The 19994-nt window shown below is 39.4% G+C and overlaps 1 long non-coding RNA gene across 2 annotated transcripts in view; it reads right to left on the bottom strand.

Annotated features, from left to right (window-relative positions):
- Positions 1 to 14127: 14127 nt before the first annotated feature.
- Positions 14128 to 19994, bottom strand: part of LOC123590674 — a 97085-nt gene continuing 91218 nt past the window's right edge. Inside the window, exons 4-5 of one of the 2 annotated variants that reach the window (XR_006708913.1) lie at positions 19483 to 19888; positions 14128 to 14543 (exon numbers count right to left, since the gene is read on the bottom strand). This is a non-coding gene — a long non-coding RNA (uncharacterized LOC123590674). The remainder of the gene's footprint in view (positions 14544 to 19482; positions 19889 to 19994) is intronic. The other variant, XR_006708912.1, reaches the window with a different exon arrangement.

Genomic DNA, 19994 nt, shown 5'->3' with positions numbered 1-19994 from the left:
GCAAAGTTGTAAATAATACTACAAAGGAGACAAGGGTATAGACTCAGTTCTTAGGGCCGATATTAGAATGTTAACGCATGAGAGAGAGAAAAGCAAATGGCTCAGTTCCTACTTGCCTTTACCACCAAGGGGAATAATTAATAAATGCTAGAAATGCTATCTCCAACCAGATACTTCCCAGAAGATAGAAGATAATAAAGAGAGGATTTAATATGCTTTAAATGAATTCAAATTCTCACAACCAGAATAATTCTACCTCAGGGCACAGGATGTATTAATAAAACGTGTCTCTGTTGATGGATCGACATTTCTGCTCTTTAAGAAATGATCCAGAAAGAGAGCTAGGCTGGAAGGCCGGGGGAAGGTAAATACTGTTCTGTGTTACCACGAGGTAAAAAGGAGACCCCCTCCTTTTATATATGCAGTTTGAAATTAGAACAAGAAAGCACTGAAAGAATGATCATTAAAAAGATGGTCTGTGAACACTCACAACTTAAAAAGATAATTATTAGGAGTTAGCAATAGTTTATGGGACTGATTAATTTATTCATTTGTCAAAACATTTATTGAGTATGCAGTACGTGTGAGACACAGAGGTTATAAAAATATAGAAGGCTTTGCTTTACCACCAAGCTAGTAGCATTTACTAACAAAAATTCAGAACTAGCTTCACTTTCTTTCCTGAAACTACCTGCCAGTCTGGGGGAACAGGAGGATGCATTCAGATTTCAGCAAGCTCTCTGAAATGGACTCCAATAGCTTACAGACAAGATGGGGAGATTTGGACTGGCTGGTACTGGCTAAATATTTCCATCACTGGTTAAATCACCAGAGACTGTTGACTACCTGTCGGTCTTAACCATAGTTTGAGCTTCTCTGAGACCCAGGCATGCTGTTTCCCAGAAGGTGGGGAGGAGAAGTGAGCTGAAACAGTGTGCACCTTCTTTCTGGCCCCAAGGCAGGACAGCAGTGGAGAAAATTGATCCAGCAATAGAGGCTGGTATTAGAATTTGAACAAAGCTAAGTAATAGCACCTCCTTTTCTAACCCTTTGAGTTGGAGGAGACATGTGAAAATAATAGGCAAAGAGAGCCAAAGTGCCACTTGTACTACCAAGAGAAGAAGCTGATATTTGTAAATGTCACATATCTGCAGGCCAGCTGCTGATACTGATACTGAACCCTAGAATAGACAGATCCATCCATCCTGTCACAGGTTTTATATCCTGTCATCATCCATCATTGGCCAGATTGCCAAGTGGCAGCAACCCCTGTTCCATGTTTGGCACAGTCCCAAGGAGAAACAGGAGGAAGGCGCTGGGTTACCAAAGCTATTTCTCCTTCAAAACTCATAAGTCTGATAAGCAAGGATAGTTAAGGCCAGGGGCATTTCACTAGCTGAGACACTGTCACATGGAGGGACTCATCAGGAGTAAAAGAGAAAAGAAGCGTGTCTTTTTTAATGAGCTACAGAGGGAGCACACAGGTGAATTCTATTCAAAGGAACACAGTAGTCTATCTTACTACCAAAGCTCGAGCAATTGGCTCTAGGATATTCAACATAGTAGGGCACGTAGGGAATCAAGGGTCCAGGTAGTGAGCAAAAGATACAGTCAGATAGAGTCATGGGTCAACAATCAATGAACGAGGTTCCAATCTTGGGAAAAAAGAAATGGCAAAAATGAGGACTGATGTTAGCTTAGTCAACACTCTGCGATTCAGGGTAATTCCCTGCTCTGGGGGTAGGGGCTTTCTGAACCTGGTCAGAATTTCTGGCACAGTCTTTCAATGCCTGAGCATTTGCAGACCACTTCACGTGTTGCAAGCTGACCACCAATTTTAGTTTATATCCAGCTTGACAATGAGTAGCTCAAGACATGTCCAGGTGCTACAATCTTTATTCCTTCTAAATTGAAAGATACAAATTTACAATTATAAAGATAGTTAGATAATCCTGGATATTCAAATAAAGCATTGCCTCAGAAAGAATAGATTTATCACTGAAGATTGCTTTCCATGTTTCATTAGACATAAATACATCATAGGCAAAGTTTTAACTTTCAGAGAATCCTTCAACTTGAAAAATGAAAATACCAATTCATTCTTTGGATGAATGTGTCTTTGGAATATATTTCTAAATGCTTTGTGGCAGCATTGGGTGTGATTTTTCAGACATTATCAATAATATATCATCAGTTTCTCTCTCTGACACTGGAAGAAAATTATTAGCCATAATGATTGAAGGATTTCTTCACAGTCCGATCTTCTTAAGAAATCCTAATATTGTGTCCTGAACACTAGAAATTATAATCGTTTAGCTCTGAAATGACAGATTCCCTTTATTCAAGATACTGACTCCAACTTTGAAATATATATTAGTACATTCTAAGTAATTGAAGTGATCAAGTCACAAAGAAATGTTTTCTTTTTATTCCTAACTTTAAAACATCCATTTTTGTTTTTTATCAACCACTATGTGTCAGTCTATTTCTCAACACGTCGCAGTGAAAAGATGCACATATACTGGCTATGATTCAGTCACAGTAAAAATTTCCACAGGTTTTTCAACCTTGGATCAAAATCGAGAGGCATATTGTTGGCTACTAATGAGTCTCTGTGAATAAAATATTCAAGAAAATATGTGTGCACTATTGGTATGGGTCCCAGTGTATTTGTACTGTCCTCCTCTTGGCTCACAAAATCGTTTTAACTTAAATGAAAAAAGTCTGCTGATGGCACAGGCTTTCAGTGATAATGAGCTGTTGAACATATCTCTGTCATATATGCCCTACACACATTCAAGGGGTTGATTTACACTCTGCATATGAGTGGTTTGATCTACATGTAAAGCAAAAGATGTGCCAGAAATTCTCATCTAGCAATTTCTCTTCACATTTTTTTTTTTAGGATTAATAGTATGTAATACCCAAAAGCATTAATTGGATTAAAGAATTTTGCAAAGTTTCACTAACTTTTCGGCTAGTTTATCAGGTTTTCCAGCAATGGACGCCTCTGGAGTGTTGGACTCTCTTCTACATCTGGCTATACAATTCACTTAAATCATACTAGCAAATACTATTTGGTGCAAGGACTGGGGGAAAAAGTGACTGGATTAACAAAGAAGTTCCTGCTTTATTTGAAAATGCATAGCATTTCTTTGGCTACCTGTCAGTATTTGCAAAGATTTAAAACTGACAGTTCCTGGGGCAGCAGAAGCAAATGGATTACAAGCCCAATAAAATACATTTTTAGATACTTATTATTAAATTTTATATTTATATTTTTTTGGCTGGAGATTTATTCCTTACTCTATGTTATATGAAGACCTTTCCATAATTTGTAATATTACTTTACATTTCTCTTTCACCCTGTATTGTATGGAGATCTTTCCACAGTTTACATTTATAATATTATTACTATTTTTATCACTTTTATGTTTCAAAAAAAAAACTCCTTGGAGGCAATGACACATTTTTTAAAGAACATTTTGGAACATAAGGTAACACCGTAGAGTAACATTGAAAAGTGAAAATTTTATAAATGAAAACAAGCACATTGATAATGTAAATGATGTACAGTATTATACCACGGCCATGTGTGGCATGCATAAAACTTTTAGTGAATGCAATGATTTTAAGAAACTGAGATTTCTATAAAAAGCAGAAGTAATTATAATTCATATAAAATATATGAACAAAATTATTTCCTTGCTTTTATCTACCACTACCAAACCACTTGCAAAGCACTGACTATTTGGGGTGGGGGGTGTACTCTTAGCACACAGATAGGGATGTGATAGGGTAAGGGAATAGTCAAGTCAGGATATGGAATGTGATGTGCCACCAAAGGGGCATGTCCACATGTCACCTTAAGGACACCTTCATAAACAGGGGAAGAAAGAAGGACGCAAAAGGCATGACTAGACCGTGAAATCCCAGAACGTGAGACCAAGATTTAGTAACCAACCCCACCAATGAGACGTGATGGGAGAAGCCTAGTGAATCTTGCTCCAGCCTCTATCTTCTTAGGAGCTTGAGACAGGTTAAAGCTGGCATTGGCTCAGTTTTCTCCACTGGAGCCAGCAGAATCAAAGGAAACAAAGTAAGGCTATTACCTTGGTCACTGAATCTCAGATCTCAGAAGAGATGCTTATCAAATCTAATGAAAAAGAGCTAACGCGAATGACAAAAGCAGAACTCAAGGTTATCTTGACAGACTAGAATGAAGCATCCAAATCAATTAAGTAAAAAATGTGTAGGGTAACACGAAATGTGTCCATTTAATTTCCAAAATTCAACTGCATAAGTGCAGACTGGAAGGAGACCTAAATGGACAGAATTCTTATAAGAACAAAAGAGAAAATATTTGTAGGACCACATATGCAAGTAAACCAATTCAGCATCAGAATATTAATGAAACTACAGGCTACGCTAATCATTGTGTCCAGACATAAATATGTAAGAAAGTAATGGTAATAATAATGGCTTATCATTTCACAATATACTATTAGCAAAAGCATTTCATTCTCTTTGTGTTTTCCCACTGCACTCTGCATAATTTCATCCGAAATGGAATAGTTCTTGTCACTTTTTAAAAAAGATGACAGCACTCTGAGTTGTCTTCATGAGGTTGTCATAAATAAATTAGATAGGATATGGGAAGCTAGCACAGAGCCTGGCATACAGCAGCTCCATAAATGATAATAGGGTCTAAAAGATTTGAATCCATAGGGGTAAATGAGAGCACAAGGATAAAATTTTTCTAAATTATTTTATCCAGTTTAATCTTCCTGATAACCCCTAAGGTTCTAGGTGCTACTCACCTGGCAAACTGTTATATATTCTTAAGGGCTTACATTAAATGTTACTTCTCAGGGGAAGTCTACCCCAGTCCCCAAACAAATTTTGATGATTCCGTTCCATGCTCACATTTAATTCTGTAATTTCCACCTCCTGGCACCTGTCTCAATTTCTTGTTAACACTTGCTTGATTATCTTCACTCCTCACTGGATTACCTGTTTTATGAATATAGTGATTATGTCTGTGTCATTCAACGTTATATTCCTAGTATCTTGGACAGTGCTTGGTTAAAAAAAAAACAGAGCTTAATAAAGACTGGTTGAATGAATGAATGAATGAATGAATGAATAAAATTGAGGTTCAGAGTGTTTGAGATGCTAAAAATCTCATAGTTTACAGGTGGTGGGTACCCAAATTATCTTCCTCCAAATGGTTTGGGCACTATGTCCTATGTATTTACTTTAGGGAAGATCTAAATTTTTTCAAATCCTTGAAAGTGTGTTTTATACAAGGAGTCAAGTTATTCTGTTACATCAGTGGACAAATCTGTATCTAGTAACCTATAGGGCAGGTAATTTCAGCTCCAAATAGGAAAACTTTTTTTAATCAAGTAGAATCATCCAATAAGGGCATTTAGTAACTCTGGCATTTCTTGTCGCTGGATATTTTAGAGTATAAGAGAATAATCACCTATCAGAGACACTGGAAAATAATTGATGCTGGTGGGAGTAGGGATCCAATCACTTAAAAACATTTTTTTAAATTGTAGTAAAATACACATAACATAAAGTTTAGCATCTTAACCATTTTAACTGTATAGTGCAGTAGTGTTATGTATACTCACATAGCAATGCAACAGATCTCCAGAACTTTCCCATCTTGCACAACTGAAACTCTATATTCATTAAACAACTCCCCATTTCCCCCCACCCAGCCACTGGCAACCACCACTCTACTTCTCATTTCTAGGAGTCTGGCTACTCTAGGGGCCTCATATAAATGGAATCACACAGTATTTGTCTTTTTTGTGGCTGGTTTATTTCATGTAGCATACTGTCCTCAAGGTTCATCAGTGTTGTAGTGTGTGTGTCAGAATTCCCCTCCTTTTTAAGGCTGAATGATATTCCAAGGTATGTATGTACCACATTCTGTACATCCACTCACCCACAAATGGAGAGTTGGGTTGCTTCTACCTTTTGGCTATTGTAAACAATGTTGCTGTGAGTATAGGTGGGTAAATATCTCTTTGAGGCCCTGTTTTCAATTCTTTTGAGTATATCCCCAGAAGTGGAATTACTGGATCATATGGTAATTCTATTTTGAGTTATTTCCATGGCAGCTTTACCATTTTACCTTCCCACCAGCAGTGCACAAGTGTTCCAATTTCCCTACAACCATATCAACACTTGTTATTTTTTTCTTTGATAATAGCCATCATAATGGGTATGGGATGATACTTCATTATAGTTTTGATTTGCACTTCTCTACCGAGGTTGAGGGGGATCCAGTTACTTTTATTGTCCTTTCCAACTCTAAGTCTATGATAGCGGATACTTTGATACCCATGTTATATGTTAGGGGTACCCAAGCTTTCTCTAATTGAATTTCAAGTGCATAAATAGGAAGTGAGGGTTGCATTTGTAAGTCACTATCAAGAATAGGGAGTTTTCATTTATTTGTTCATTCGTTTCTTCACTTACGCATGGAAAAAATGTACCGACCCTAGTATGGCAGATCATAGGAAAGCCCTAGGAAAACAAAGACGAATAAAACATAGTTCCAGACTAGTTGATGTCAGTCAAGAATTTTCTTGAGATGAACCAACAGATCAGAGAGTTAACCATAGGCTAGGTACTGTGCCAAACTCCCTAACTCATGTTAACTTATTTAATCCTTAGAACCTAGTTAAGAGGCAAGATATTTGTGATAGGCAGAATGGCCCCCTAAAGACATCCACAACCCAATCCCTGGGACCTGTGATTATGTTATGTTACACGGCAAAGGGAGATTGAGACTACAGAAGGAATGAAGATTGCTAATCAGCTGAGTTTGAGATGAGGGATTACCCTGGAATATCTGAGTGGACCCAATACAAACACAAGCATCCTTATAAGTGAAACAGGGAGGCAGAAGAGAGAGTTTCAGAGTGATAGGATGTGAGAAAGGCTAGCTGGGCCATTACTGGCTTTGAAGATGGAAAGGCTGCAAGTCAAGAAATGCAGGCAGCCTCTAAACACTGGGCAAGGTAAGAAAATGGTGTAACTTCTAGAACTTCCAGAAAGGAAGGCCACTTTGCTGATTTTAGTCCAGTGAGATCCATTTTGGACTTCTGACCTCCAAAACTGAAAATTAATTGTTGGTTTGAAAATTGGCCCCCATACAGAGGGCAAGGGGTGACCAAATAGAGGCAGACCACTCTAGATTGACAGGTGGCTATTCTAATAAGCAAGGAAATTTACACACAAGGCTTGTCCTGGGCAGCTGCAAGAGGGGTCATATATGTAACCACCTGCCAGAATCTTAAAAGTTTATATACAGGCCTTAATTAGGCTCAGTAATGTATTCAGTCCAGATGATCTCAAAAACACCTTACTCTCTCCAGACTATGTCTTTGAAAATGGCTCCTATTGTGGGGAGGTGGGCAGAACGTACAGTCCAAGGACAGGGGAAGGACTGAGAAGACTCTGTTGGGGTTGCAGGTCAACCAAGGGTCACATCCTCTTGATGACCTCCTTCAACAGTAATAAATCTGTGTTGTTTTAAGTCACAAAATTGGTAGCAATAGGAAACTAATACAGCATAATTATATATTTTAGATACAGGTAAACTAAAGCTTTGGGAGGTTAAGGAAAGTCACGAGAGACCACAGCTCTGAGAGATGGAGTTCTGGTCAACATCAGTGGCCTGCCTCTTTCTTCAGTCTCTCCCTGCCTTCTGAATGCAGGGGCCAGTTTCAGATTACACCAGGGAAGCCCCTGGGAGGGTTACAAACCAACATAAAAGGAACAAACTGCTGATGAACACAGATATTACAAATGTTAAAACAGATGAATCTCACAGATAGTATGCTGGGAGAAAAAAAGCCAACACTAAAGACTACACACTATAATGGGGTACCTGGGTGGCTCAGTTGGTTAAGTGTCCAACTTTGGCTCAGGTTTGATCTCACGGCTCATGAGTTCAAGCCCCATGTCAGGCTCTGTGCTAACAGCTCAGAGCCTGGACCCTGCTTCGGTTTCTGCCTCTCTCTCTCTCACTCTCCCCCCCTCTCTCTCTGCCCCTCCTCCCCTCCTTTCTCTCTCTCTGTCTCTCAAAAATAAACATTAAAAAATTGTTTAAAGACTACACACTATTATATTCCATTTATATGAAGTTCTAGAATAGGCAAAACTAATCATTGGTGACAGAAATGAAATCAGTTGTTGCCAGAGCAGTAGTTGGGGTGGGGGATATTGACTAAAAAGAGGACCAAGAGAAATTTCTGGGGTGATGTAATTGTCTTATATCTTCTTGATAGTGGTAGTAGTTACATAGATTTATACATTTATCAAAACTCACTGAACTGTATACTTAAATGTATATTATACCTAAGTGAAGTCTATTTAAGGTTATATTTTGATATAAAGCCTTTCTGAGGTTTTCAATGGCTAGGGTTAATTGTCTTGTTGAGGTGAATTGTATGTCCCACCCCCACTCCCAAATTCATATCTTGAAGCCCTAACTTCTGTTACCTAGGAATGTGGTGATTTGGAAGTAGGGTCATTGCAGGTTTAATTAGGTAAGTTTAGATGAGGTCATACTGGAATAGGCCAGTCCCCTCATCCAATACCACTGGTGTCTTATAAAAAGGGGTAATCTGGACACAGAGGTATGCACAGGAGAACACCGTGTGAAGGTGGAGGCAGAGAGATCAGCGTGATGCATGTGTAAGCCAAGGAACGCCAAAGATTGCCAGCAAACCACCATAGGCTAAAACAAAGGCATGAAACAGATTCTTCCTCACAGCCCTCAGAACTAACCAACTCTGCCAATACCTCAGACTTCTAGCCTCCAGAAATGGGAAACAATATATTTTTGTTGATATGCTGCCCAGTTTCTGGTACTTTGTTAGGACAGCCCTAGCAAACTAATACATGTCCCTAGAGTTTAGTTTTCAGCCTTGCTAATTGTTAAATCCAACTTATGTTTATTGAATGCCATCAACGTGTTTCTATACTATGTTAGGTAGGCCCTGTGGGGAAAACACAAGTAAGAACAGCCCTCCATGGGGAACGTATATATGGGGGGAAAAAAAAAAGGGAAAGAAAAACAGTTCTTTCAGTTCCCAGCAGGAGTTCTAAGATTGTATCCATGTCAACCAAAATAACATAAGATTGCTTTAAAAAACAGAAAAACAAAAACTCATTTACAATGTGCACTCTATCTACCGATAGGCTAAGAATGTATCTACCAGCAAATACATTTCCGCCCTAGTTTAAGAAATCTACTTGGAAAGTGCATTAAGATTAGAAGACTGATCGGTGCATAAAAATTGAATATGGATAAGGGATATTTTTAACAAGTGCTGGGAGCAGAATGAGTCATCTGTCTCTACCACAGGTACATAACTGCCATGATGTCTTTAGTGAGTCAGGGTTCCCATCCCCTAGGAGTATATAATGGATATACTGACAGCGTCTACTTATTATTAATTCTTCCATTTATTCATACATTTAACACATATTGATGGAGAGCTATGTGCCAGGCAACGTGGTAAATTTTGGAGGGGCGCCTGGATGGCTCAGTGAGTTAAGTGTCCAACTTCGGTTCAAGTCATGATCTCAGAGTTTGTGAGTTCGAACCCAGCAGCGGGCTTTCTGCTGTCAGCACGGAAGTTGCTTCAGATCCTCTGTCTCCCTCTCTCTCTGCCTCTCCCCAGCTCACACTCTCTCTCTCAAATAAATAAACATTTAAAAAAATTTAAAAAAAAATAAATGTTGGAAATTCAACAGTGAGAAAGACCCAGTCCCTGCCTTCAAAGGGCACAGCGTAATAGGGCTGTTATGATGAATTGCAGGCTGTTGTTATGAGAGCTCAGAGAAGGGCATCTAAACCAGCCTTGAAGAATCAGGGAAGGTCTCTAAGCTAACAGGATGGGGATGGGTGTGTCTGGGGAGGGAAACATGCTTCAGGAGATAGTAATAGGATATGCAAAGGTCCAGATGAGAGAGAGAGTGTGTGTGTTCAAGGAACTCCTAGTGGCTTATTATGGCTGAAGGAAGAGCACAAGATAGTAATTTAAGTGATAAGGCTAGAGAGGTATGAAGGAGCTTGACCATGTGAGGGCTTGTATGCCACGTTAAGCTATTCAGAGACTTGGTGTCCATTCTCAGGAGTACAAGGCATCCCATGGAAGCTGGAAATGAGAATGCCTTGAGCACATAATCTGAGCAGCACTCACCCAGGAAGAAGGAGACAAGCCATGAACTTGGATAAGTTATGGGTTGGTAATTAGAGGAGAATAAAGGCATCAAAGGAAGAGATAGTACTAATACAAACTGAGTTTAACTGGAGGTTCAAACACAGAAGAAGGAAATAAGTAGTGTCACCTAGACCTAGGGCTAGCAATGGACAAGACAGAGTTCATCAAAGTAGATGGCTTTATGACCAATATATAAGAATGCCCATTCTCCTCAAATTGGTTCATAAGTTCAATGCAATACCAATCAATACCCCATTGACAAAGCTCATTCTAAAATTTATTTGGAAATACAAGGAATTTTGAAAACAATGTTGAAATCTAAGGAAAAAGTTGGAGGGCTTACATGACCTGATTTCAAGACTTACATGATTGAGACAGAGTGTTATTGACAGGAGAGACAAGCAGATCATTGGAAGAAAATAGTCCAGAGATACACTCACTCATATAAGGTCAACTGACTACTGGCCAAGGCAAAGTCAATCAAACAAGGATGGGAGGTCTTTTTAACAAATGGTACAAACTGAATATTCTTTTGGAAAGAAAAAATGGCAAAGGATTCATACCCAAAATATAAGCATGTAAAGAAGTCCTTCAAATCAATAATAAAAAGGCAAACACCCAATAAAAATGGGCAAAGACTTGAAGTGACATTTAAAAAGTGATTTATGAGGGGGGCTTAGATGGATCAGTTGTGTAAGCATCTGACTTCGGCTCAGGTCATGACCTTGCGGTTCGTGGTTTCCAGTCCCTCATCAAGCTCTGTGCTGACAGCTCAGAGCCTGGAGCCTGCTTTGGATTCTGTCTCCCTTTCTCTCTCTCTGCCCCTCCCCCCCCTCTCAAAAATAAATAAACATAAAAAAAATTTTTTAATGATTTATGAATGGCAGTATGCAAATAACTAGTCTTCAGGAAAATTTAAATTAAAACCACAAGAGATATTTCACGCTCTCTGTAATGACTAAAGTAAAAATGAAAGACAAAAATCAGGGGCGCCTGGGTGGCTCAGTCTGTTGGGTATCTGACTCTTGGTTTCAGCTTAGGTCATGACCTTATGGTTCGTTGGATCCAGCCCCAGCTCAAGCCCCACATCAAGCCCCATGCTGGGCTCCATGCTGTCAGCGTGGAGACTGCTTGGGATTCTCTCTTCCTCTCTCTGCCCCTCCCCTACTCACTCTCTCACACGTGCATGCTCTCTCTCTCAAAATAAGTAAACTTGAAAAAAGAAAGGACAGACAGAATCAAATGTTGATGAGAACGTGGAGCAATAGGAACTCTCATACATTGCTAGCGGAGTGTAAAATGGTACTATCATTTTGGAGAATGGTTTGGCAGTTTCTCATAATGTTGAATGCATTTCTGAATTGTGATACAGCCTTTTCACTCCTGGGTATCTATTTTTTAGAAATGAAAACATATGTTCACCAAATGGCTTGCAAATATATTTTCTTCCATATCAGGAAAAATTTGCTTTGCATTTAATTGCCATAAGATTGGTGTCTAGAGTTTACAATGAGCTCCGACAAATCTAAAAGAGAAATGTAAACAATATTCTAGTAAAATGTGAAAAAGATATGAAAGACAATTCACAGAAAAGAATATATGGAAATATTACTAATAGCCAGGAAAATGCAAATTGAAACCACTGATAGACCATCTCATGCTTATCCAGCTGCAAAAAAAAAAAAACCCAAAACAATAAATAACAACCTGTTGATACTACATGTTGGCAAGCCTATAAATCAGTGAGTACTACAACCCCCTTTTGGAAAGCCAGGTGGCAATATGTATTTAAGTAGAAGGTATATACATTCTTCAACCCAGAAATTTTACTAGGTATATACCCCTTCCCCCAAATTCTGATATGAATAAACTACCAAGAATGTTCAGTACAGCATGGTGTTCTCTTACGGTTTAAAATATATGCAGATCTGTCCACTGTTTTTCATTTCTATTAGAATTAATTTTTGTCTTGTTAATTTTTTGTTAATCTTTTGTTAATTTTTTCTTGTCTTTTTTATCAATCTTTTGTATAATTTATTAGTCTTTTGAAGATAATTTTGATTTGGTTGGTTTTATTGTTTCCCATTTCATTAACTTGTACTCTCATTCTTACTATTTATTCCATCCTTTTTCCTTTTGTGATTATTCTGTTGTTTCTATCTTTATTGTAACAGCTAGCTAAATATTTTCAGAATTCCTTGTTTTTCAATATACAAATTTAGTTATAAATTTCCCACAAAGTACTATATTAGCAATGTCACAAAGTCTTCTGAATATGCTGATTTTGTTACACAGTTCTAAATATTTTCTTTTTTTATATTAAATATAATTTATTGTCAAATTGGTTTCCATACAAAGTTCTAAATATTTTCTAATTCCCATTATAATTTTGTCTTTGAACCATTAATTATGAAGATATGTATTTTCAGTTACCAAGTGTGGCTTTAGCAGACTGTATTTTTGTTATTGATTTCTAATTTTATGGCACTACAAAATGTTTATTCTTTGGTATTTTCCAAGATTTTACTTAAGGGCTATTTTGTGGTCAGATTTTGCACTGGTTTTACATGAGCCAGAAAACAAATGTATTCTCTGTGGTGGTGGATTTCTCTATTTGTCCATTAGCTCAAGGTTGCTTATTAAATTTTTCAAATGTTCTAAATACTACTCATACTTGGTCTTTCAATATATCAGTTTCTAAGAGAGATGTCTTAAAACATTTTTTTGTGACTATGGATTTGTCATATTTTCTTTGTAATTATGTCAATTTTTGCCTTATGTTTTGAAGTTCTTTGGTTAGCCACAAATAGGTTGAAGATATATTTTGGACCCTCTCATTCTATCTTCAGTGTCTAACTCTTATTTCACATTTTTTCTCCATATCCTTTTGTTGCATTCTAGATAATTTTCCCAGTTTACTTGTTCTGTCTTTAGCTGTATCTAATTTAATTTTAAGCTAACCACTGGGTTTTTTCATTTCAATAGTTCGGTTTTAACTTCTTGAAATTTTACCTGTTATTTTTAAAAACACTAAATAGCTTTTTTTTAGTCCCCCATCTATCAGTATTTTTATTTATTCATTTTAAATATACTTATTCATTACTTTATTCATTTCAAATATACTTACAGCTTTTAGAATATTTTTTTTAACGTTTATTCGTTTTTGAGAGACAGAGCATGAGCAGGAGAGGGGCAGAGAGAGACCCACACACAGAATCCAAAGCAGGTTCCAGGCTCCGAGCTGTCGGTACAGAGCCAGATGTGGGGCTTGACCCCCTGAACCATGATATCATGACCTGAGCCAAAGTTGGATGCTTAACCAACTGAGCCACCCAGGCTCACTTACACCTTTTTGAGATTTACTATATTAGTTCCAGTTTAATGGAGTGGGGGGCAGATAATTTTCCTATTATCACATGTTTTCATGAAGATTCATTTGCTCATGTATTTTGTAATCTTTTTCCCTAGTAAACTCAAGCTTTGGCAGAATGTTTTTTACATTTCCTTTTTGTTTGGGAATGGGAAGAGCAAATTATTACCTTGTATTATGAAAATGTTCCCTCGGGGTAGTTTTACATTTAATCCTGCTTGAAACCTGTCCTATGGTTTCAATCATCTTGGGCTAATTTTATTTTTGGATTCTCAACTTGGGCCTCTCGTCATGCAGGTTTAATTCTTACATCCATGCATGGTAATGGAACTTTGCTATCTCACAGGTGACTTTCTCCCCACCTCCTCTGCCTACCACCAAATTATCTGGACAGAGACCAAACTTCCTCACCACTGAGGGCTGGGCCTGTAACATGTTTATATGGTAGTGAGTTTCCTGCTAGTGGAGGCATATGGTAGAAGGATTTGACACTAAGCATCCATAATAATCTCTGCTTTTATTTGTTACATCTTTCAAAGCGTGTCCATATCCACTGTCTCAGTTCCCAATGAGATGCCAGTGATTCCATGGTCTTTAAGCTTCAAGCCTTAAATCTCAAATTCCTAGGTAACAGCTGGAGAACAGCTTCCTGAGGCATGTTCAGAAGGCACAGGAGACTTGCAGAAGCCTCTTCAGTGCTTGGGACACACTCCTTCTTTTCAGACCCATGAGTAGCTGTCAATATGCCCAGGTCCTGTGGTCTTCTAGCTTTGGGCTGGGTTGGCCTTGGTGCTTTGTGTGGAGAAGTGGCAGCAGCATCCACCAACCCCTTGGTGATTAACTATGGTTCCTTGATCTCAGCCACAGCAAGAGCTCAGAAATTGTCAAAGCTGTAGCTCAATCTTTACATCCTGCTGAGAAAAAGTTTGAAATTCAGTCCGGCAAAAAGAACAGTGACACTCACAGGTTGAGGTGTAGGCTGTAGCCCTAACGCAGGGACAAGAATGTTGTTGGTTTGTTCATACCCCAACACTTTCCAAAGAAGATACCGGAAGATACTGGGAGCCCTACAGCAAGACACACACACACACACACACACACACTCACATAAACATAGAACATACAAATTATTAAAGGAAGAAGAAACCAACCTGATAGCTCCTGAGACTATTACCCTGTTTGGGGTATGAACACTAGTAGCAGGTGGTATTTTTCCCAGGATGGCCCTGATAATATCCGCCATCATTGTTTTTCTCTTCTGCAGTGTGACCGTCACATTCCTCAGAAGGAGGAGTTATTTCTCCGTCTGTTTCTTAGTTTTCTAAGGCTGCTGTAACAAATTACCACAAATTGAAAGTCTTAAAACAACAGAAGTTTATTTTCTCACAGTTCTGGAGGTCAGAGTTCCTAAATCAGGGTGTGTGTAGGGTGGGTTCCTTCAGAGAACTCAGGGAGGATGTTCCCTGCCTCTCCCAGCTTCTGGAGGCTGCTGGCAATCCTTGCTGTTCCTTGGCTCCCAGTGCATTGCTTCCATCTCTGCATCTCTGTCTCTGTGTCTCTCCTCTAATATGGATGCCAGTCACTGGATTTAGGACTCATCCCACAGTCACTGGATTTAGGACCCACCCAATCTGGTATGACCTCATTTGAACTTACCTAAGCACATCAGCAAAGACCCTACCAGATATGGTTACACTCCTGAGATTCTGCATGGACCTGAATTTGGGGGAAACACTGTTTAACCCAGTTTAACCCTCTTGAGTTGGGCCAGGCCTGGTCATTGCTTTGACTGTTAGAATATTGTGGATGTGATTCTGTGCTAACTCCAAGCTAGTTTCTGTTTTCTGCCTCTTGGAATGTTTGGTCTGGGACATTCCCTTTTGAAACCCCACTGTCACGCTGTGAGAAGTTCATGCTACTCGGAGAGGCCATGTGTGATATGGAGAGGGCATAGGTGAAGCCCCAGTTCAGCTGCCAGCCATATATATTGAGTGAACCATCTTGCACATCCAGTCCAGTGGATCCTTCATTGGACTGTAGCCTCAGCTGACATCTGACTGTAACTACATAAGAGGTCCTTTCATTTCCAAGCTTATCTTGACCTTGAGGCCTTGGAACTAACTGTTCTTTTTGGGCCAAATGCCTTTTCCTTCAAACATTCACATCGGTGGCTCCTTCTTGTCATTTGTGTCTGAGCTCAAATATCACCTCCTTAAAGTAGCCCCTTTATCATGTAACTCTCCATTTTCTTTTCATCATCATCATATTATTATTACTCAATATCTTCTTGTTTACATAGTTGTTTCCTTGCTTTTTATTCTGGGTCTTCTTCCCTTATCCTAATTTAAGCTTCATGCAGGAGAGACCTTGCTGTATTCTCAACTTCATTATAGTGCCTAACACATAGTTGGCTCTCAGTAGGTAACTGTAAAATGAATGAATAAATGACAGCATGTGTTTTAAAACTGGAAAGGTGTTGGAGCCAGGCAGACAAGGGTTCAAATCTTAGCTGTAGTATTTGGTAATGTTCTCACGCAAGTTACTTACCGTAGCTCAGTGTCCTTGTCTATAAAACAGGAATAAAATATCATCTTAAAGTGTTTTATATAATTATTTGATGAAATAATTTAAGTGTTGCATATATAAATATCATTTGAGGAACCCAGGTATTTTTTAAATACAATTACTTAATGTTATTAGAACTTGATTTTTTTATTATAAGTCCTCCATGTCAGAAGCATCATCTCAGAGGGTGCCTGGGTGTCTCAGGGTCAGTTAAGTGTCCGACTTCAGCTCAAGTCATGATCTCATGGTTTGTGGGTTTGAGCCCCATGTTGGGCTCTGTGCTGACAGCTCAGAGCCTGGAGCCTGCTTCAGATTCTGTGTCTGCCTCTCCCTCTCTGCCCCTCCCCTGCTTGTGTTCTCTCTCTCTCTCTCTCTCTCAAAAATAAACATTAAAAAATAGAAAAAAAAAAGGGAGCATCGTCTCAGAACATGTAGGATTCTCAGCTTCCATGTGTTGTCACAAAGTGCTGGCCATGTGGGTTGCTCACCAGTGCTCTGTGCCAAACATTTCTACTTTCTTTCTTTTAGACACATGTAGGATTGGCCCCTTTGAAGATAGGCATGACCCCGTGATTCACATTGTCCACTGAAATGTATGTGGACATGACATATGTCACTTCCTGGTAGGAGAATTAAGAGTCAGCATTTGATATGCCACAGTCTGGTTCTCCCTTGGTATCTGTGTAAGCACGCCTTAGGGTGGAGGCTTCATCAGCTGGGCCCCTGAGTGACTATGATGAGCAGAGACTCTTTGCTGACACATGCTGGACATGTAGCATGAGCAAGACTTTTTAGATGAACCCACTGGCTGTGGGGGCTGTGGCTACAGCTGATCCTGAATGATGTAATGCTTCCAAAGTATTGGTGGGGACATTCTGGCCCACAAGAGGCAATATGATACAGGGGTATAAGGCAGGACTAATGTTCAAGATATTTAAAAACCACTATGTGGTTTGTATATACAATGGAGTACTACTTGGCAATGAGAAAGAATGAAATCATGCCATTTGCAGCAATGTGGATGGAACTGGAAGGCATTATGCTGAGTGAAATAAGTCAGAGAAGGACAGATATCATATGTTTTCACTCATATGTGGATCTTGAGAAACTTAATATAAGACCATGGGGGAAGGGAAGGGAAAAAAATAGTTACAGAGAGGGAGGGAGGCAAACCACAAGAGACTCTTAAATACTGAGAACAAACTGAAGGTGGATGGGGGAGGTGGGAGAGAGGGGAAAATGCGTGTTGGGCATTGAGGAGGGGAACTTGTTGGGATGAGCACTGGGTGTTGTATGTAAGCGATGAACCATGGGAATCTATCCCCAAAACCAAGAGCACACTTTACACACTGTTATGTTAGCCAATTTGACAATAAATTATATATATAAAAAAGAAACACCACTATGGCACTGGGTCTCATCAGTCTGAATGGGACATGCAGAGCTGGAACAGGAGCCTGGCAGACCCTGGAATTAATTGTTAATGTAGGGATTCTGTTCTTGGGGTCCCAGGGGAGGGGTCTTGGTGGACAGGGCAGCAAGAAAGCATTAAGGAGTATTGGACTACCAGTTGTACGCCAACATATATAGAAGCATTTGATATTTTTATAATCAGTGTGGATATATTGTTGGGTAGTGATTAATCTTTGTTCTGGTCAAGAGCTTGGCCTATGGCTTGAATTCTGGTTCTTCACTTCCTTGTCTGTAACCTAGGGCAAGTTCTCTCTATGACTCAATTTTCTCATCTGTAAAGTGTGAGTAATAATAATAGCTATTTTGTAGGATTGATGATAGAATGAAATGATCTGATTCAAATGAAGCTATAACCTATAACAGAACCTGGCATATAGTAAGTGTTACACAAATGGCAAGATTGGCTATCAACATCTATACATGCTGATATTCTCTGAGATGTCCTTGTTCGTATCTCAGGTAGAATGCTATTGTTTCATTTTCCCTTTTTTCTGCTGACAGAGTTTTTTAGAGCCTCCACCTATCTGTGCTTTGTCTGACCTGCTCTTCGGGACAAAGGGCTTGGCCACTCTGGATTTTACAAACTTTGTGAGGTGAACTCATGCTTTCCTGCATAAATACAACACACAGCCATTTCTACTATTGGGTCTTATTGCTTTGTTATACTATTTGGGAAGAGAATCTAGCGAATCCTCTGTACTTTCCCCTCTTTCCCCAAACTACCTATGGTTTTGTTGTGCTCCTTGTCCCTGAGACCATTGTTATGGGCTGAATGATTGCCCCCCCAAAGTTCGTATGTAAAAGCACTAACCCCCAGTATATTAGAATGTGACTGTATTTGGAGATAGAGTTTCTAAAGAGGAACTTAAGTTCAAATGAGGTCATTAGGGTAGACACTAATCCAAAATGACTGGTATCCTTACTAGAAGAGGAAATTAGGACACAGACACACACAAGAGGAAGAAGACACAGGAAGAAGACAGCCATCTATAAGCCAAGAAGAAACTAACCTCTCTTCTGGGAGGCCTCAGAAGAAACCAACCCTACCAACACCTCATCTTGGACTTCTAGCCTCTAGAGTCATGAGAAAATAAATTTCTGTTGCTTAAGTCCCCCACTGGTATTTCATTATGACAGCCAAAAACTTAGTGAAAAAACTAAGATAGCCAGCTCTCAGGGTGTCCAGCTAGAAGACTCTTTTCTTAGAGACCCTCATCAATACCAAAGCTTTGTGTCCCTTCTGACACTCTCCCTCCACCCTAGTCTAAGAACTCTGTTTTCATCTGCAACCATACCTCTATCTCAGAAAACCTGATCATGTATTCTCCATGGTCTGACCCTCCCACAAACCAGACTTTTCAATCCTGAAGCCTAAAATAAAAAACAGGTAGGGGACTGAAAACAAAGTACGTAAGATGCCAGAGGGAGAAGAAAACATATGACACCTGTTGACATATGACACCTGTTGTCTATGAAGGCTCTTGGCATGGACTTGGCATAGAGTAAATGCTCTGCAAGTAGGAGGGGCTATTACTGTCATCGTTGTCATCGTCATCATCATCATCACCACCACCACCACCATGTAGGCTTCTAACAGCCTGCCATAGGCAACTCCCTTTACCTGGAAGTTTACCACTCTTACACCCTCATTATGCTCTCTCTCCCTAGAGCCTCTCAGAATTCCTCCTTGTCCCCTTTGTCTGCTAAGATGCTGGACCTACCTTAGAAAAGCAGCTCCCGATAAGATTTAGCAACCCTGTGGAAAATGAGAATTTGAATGACTTGTAATAACTCAGAATTCAAAGCACATCCTACCTTTGAAGCTCTGCAGAGGTTTCCAAGGCCTGTGAATTCCCCAGCCCAGATGATGGATCGTGCACAGAAATGCCACATGAGGCATGAGCGTGGGCTCCTGCTTCCTGCTCTCAGAAAGGTGGGTTATATTTGGTGTGCAGTCACGTGCTCATTTTTCTCCATCATTTTGAAGCACAATTGCCAAGTTCTAAAAGACTTATGAGTCCATAAGTCCCGCACCTTGCAAAATGGCTACCATCACTCTCCCGTTTTTCACACTGCCTTGTGAATAGACCCCATTTATCTGTGGCTTCTGAGCTGCACACACAGCTTTCTTCTCCCCTTTACTGCTCTGCGTTCTTGTCAAATAGACTTCAGTGAGGCTCTCATCTTGGGATGCACTTCACCAAAATAATTATGCCAAGAGCTGGAACAGAAGAGCCAAAGTAAGGAAGCTGAAGTTTCAAGGCTTTCCAAATACCAAGAGAAAGACAGGACTTATCTAATCTAAAACTAATCTTCAGGCCATCCTC

This window comes from Leopardus geoffroyi, chromosome B4, assembly GCF_018350155.1.
Source record: "Leopardus geoffroyi isolate Oge1 chromosome B4, O.geoffroyi_Oge1_pat1.0, whole genome shotgun sequence".
Classification (NCBI taxonomy): domain Eukaryota; kingdom Metazoa; phylum Chordata; class Mammalia; order Carnivora; family Felidae; genus Leopardus; species Leopardus geoffroyi.
This window is presented reverse-complemented; position numbering and strand designations above follow the sequence as displayed.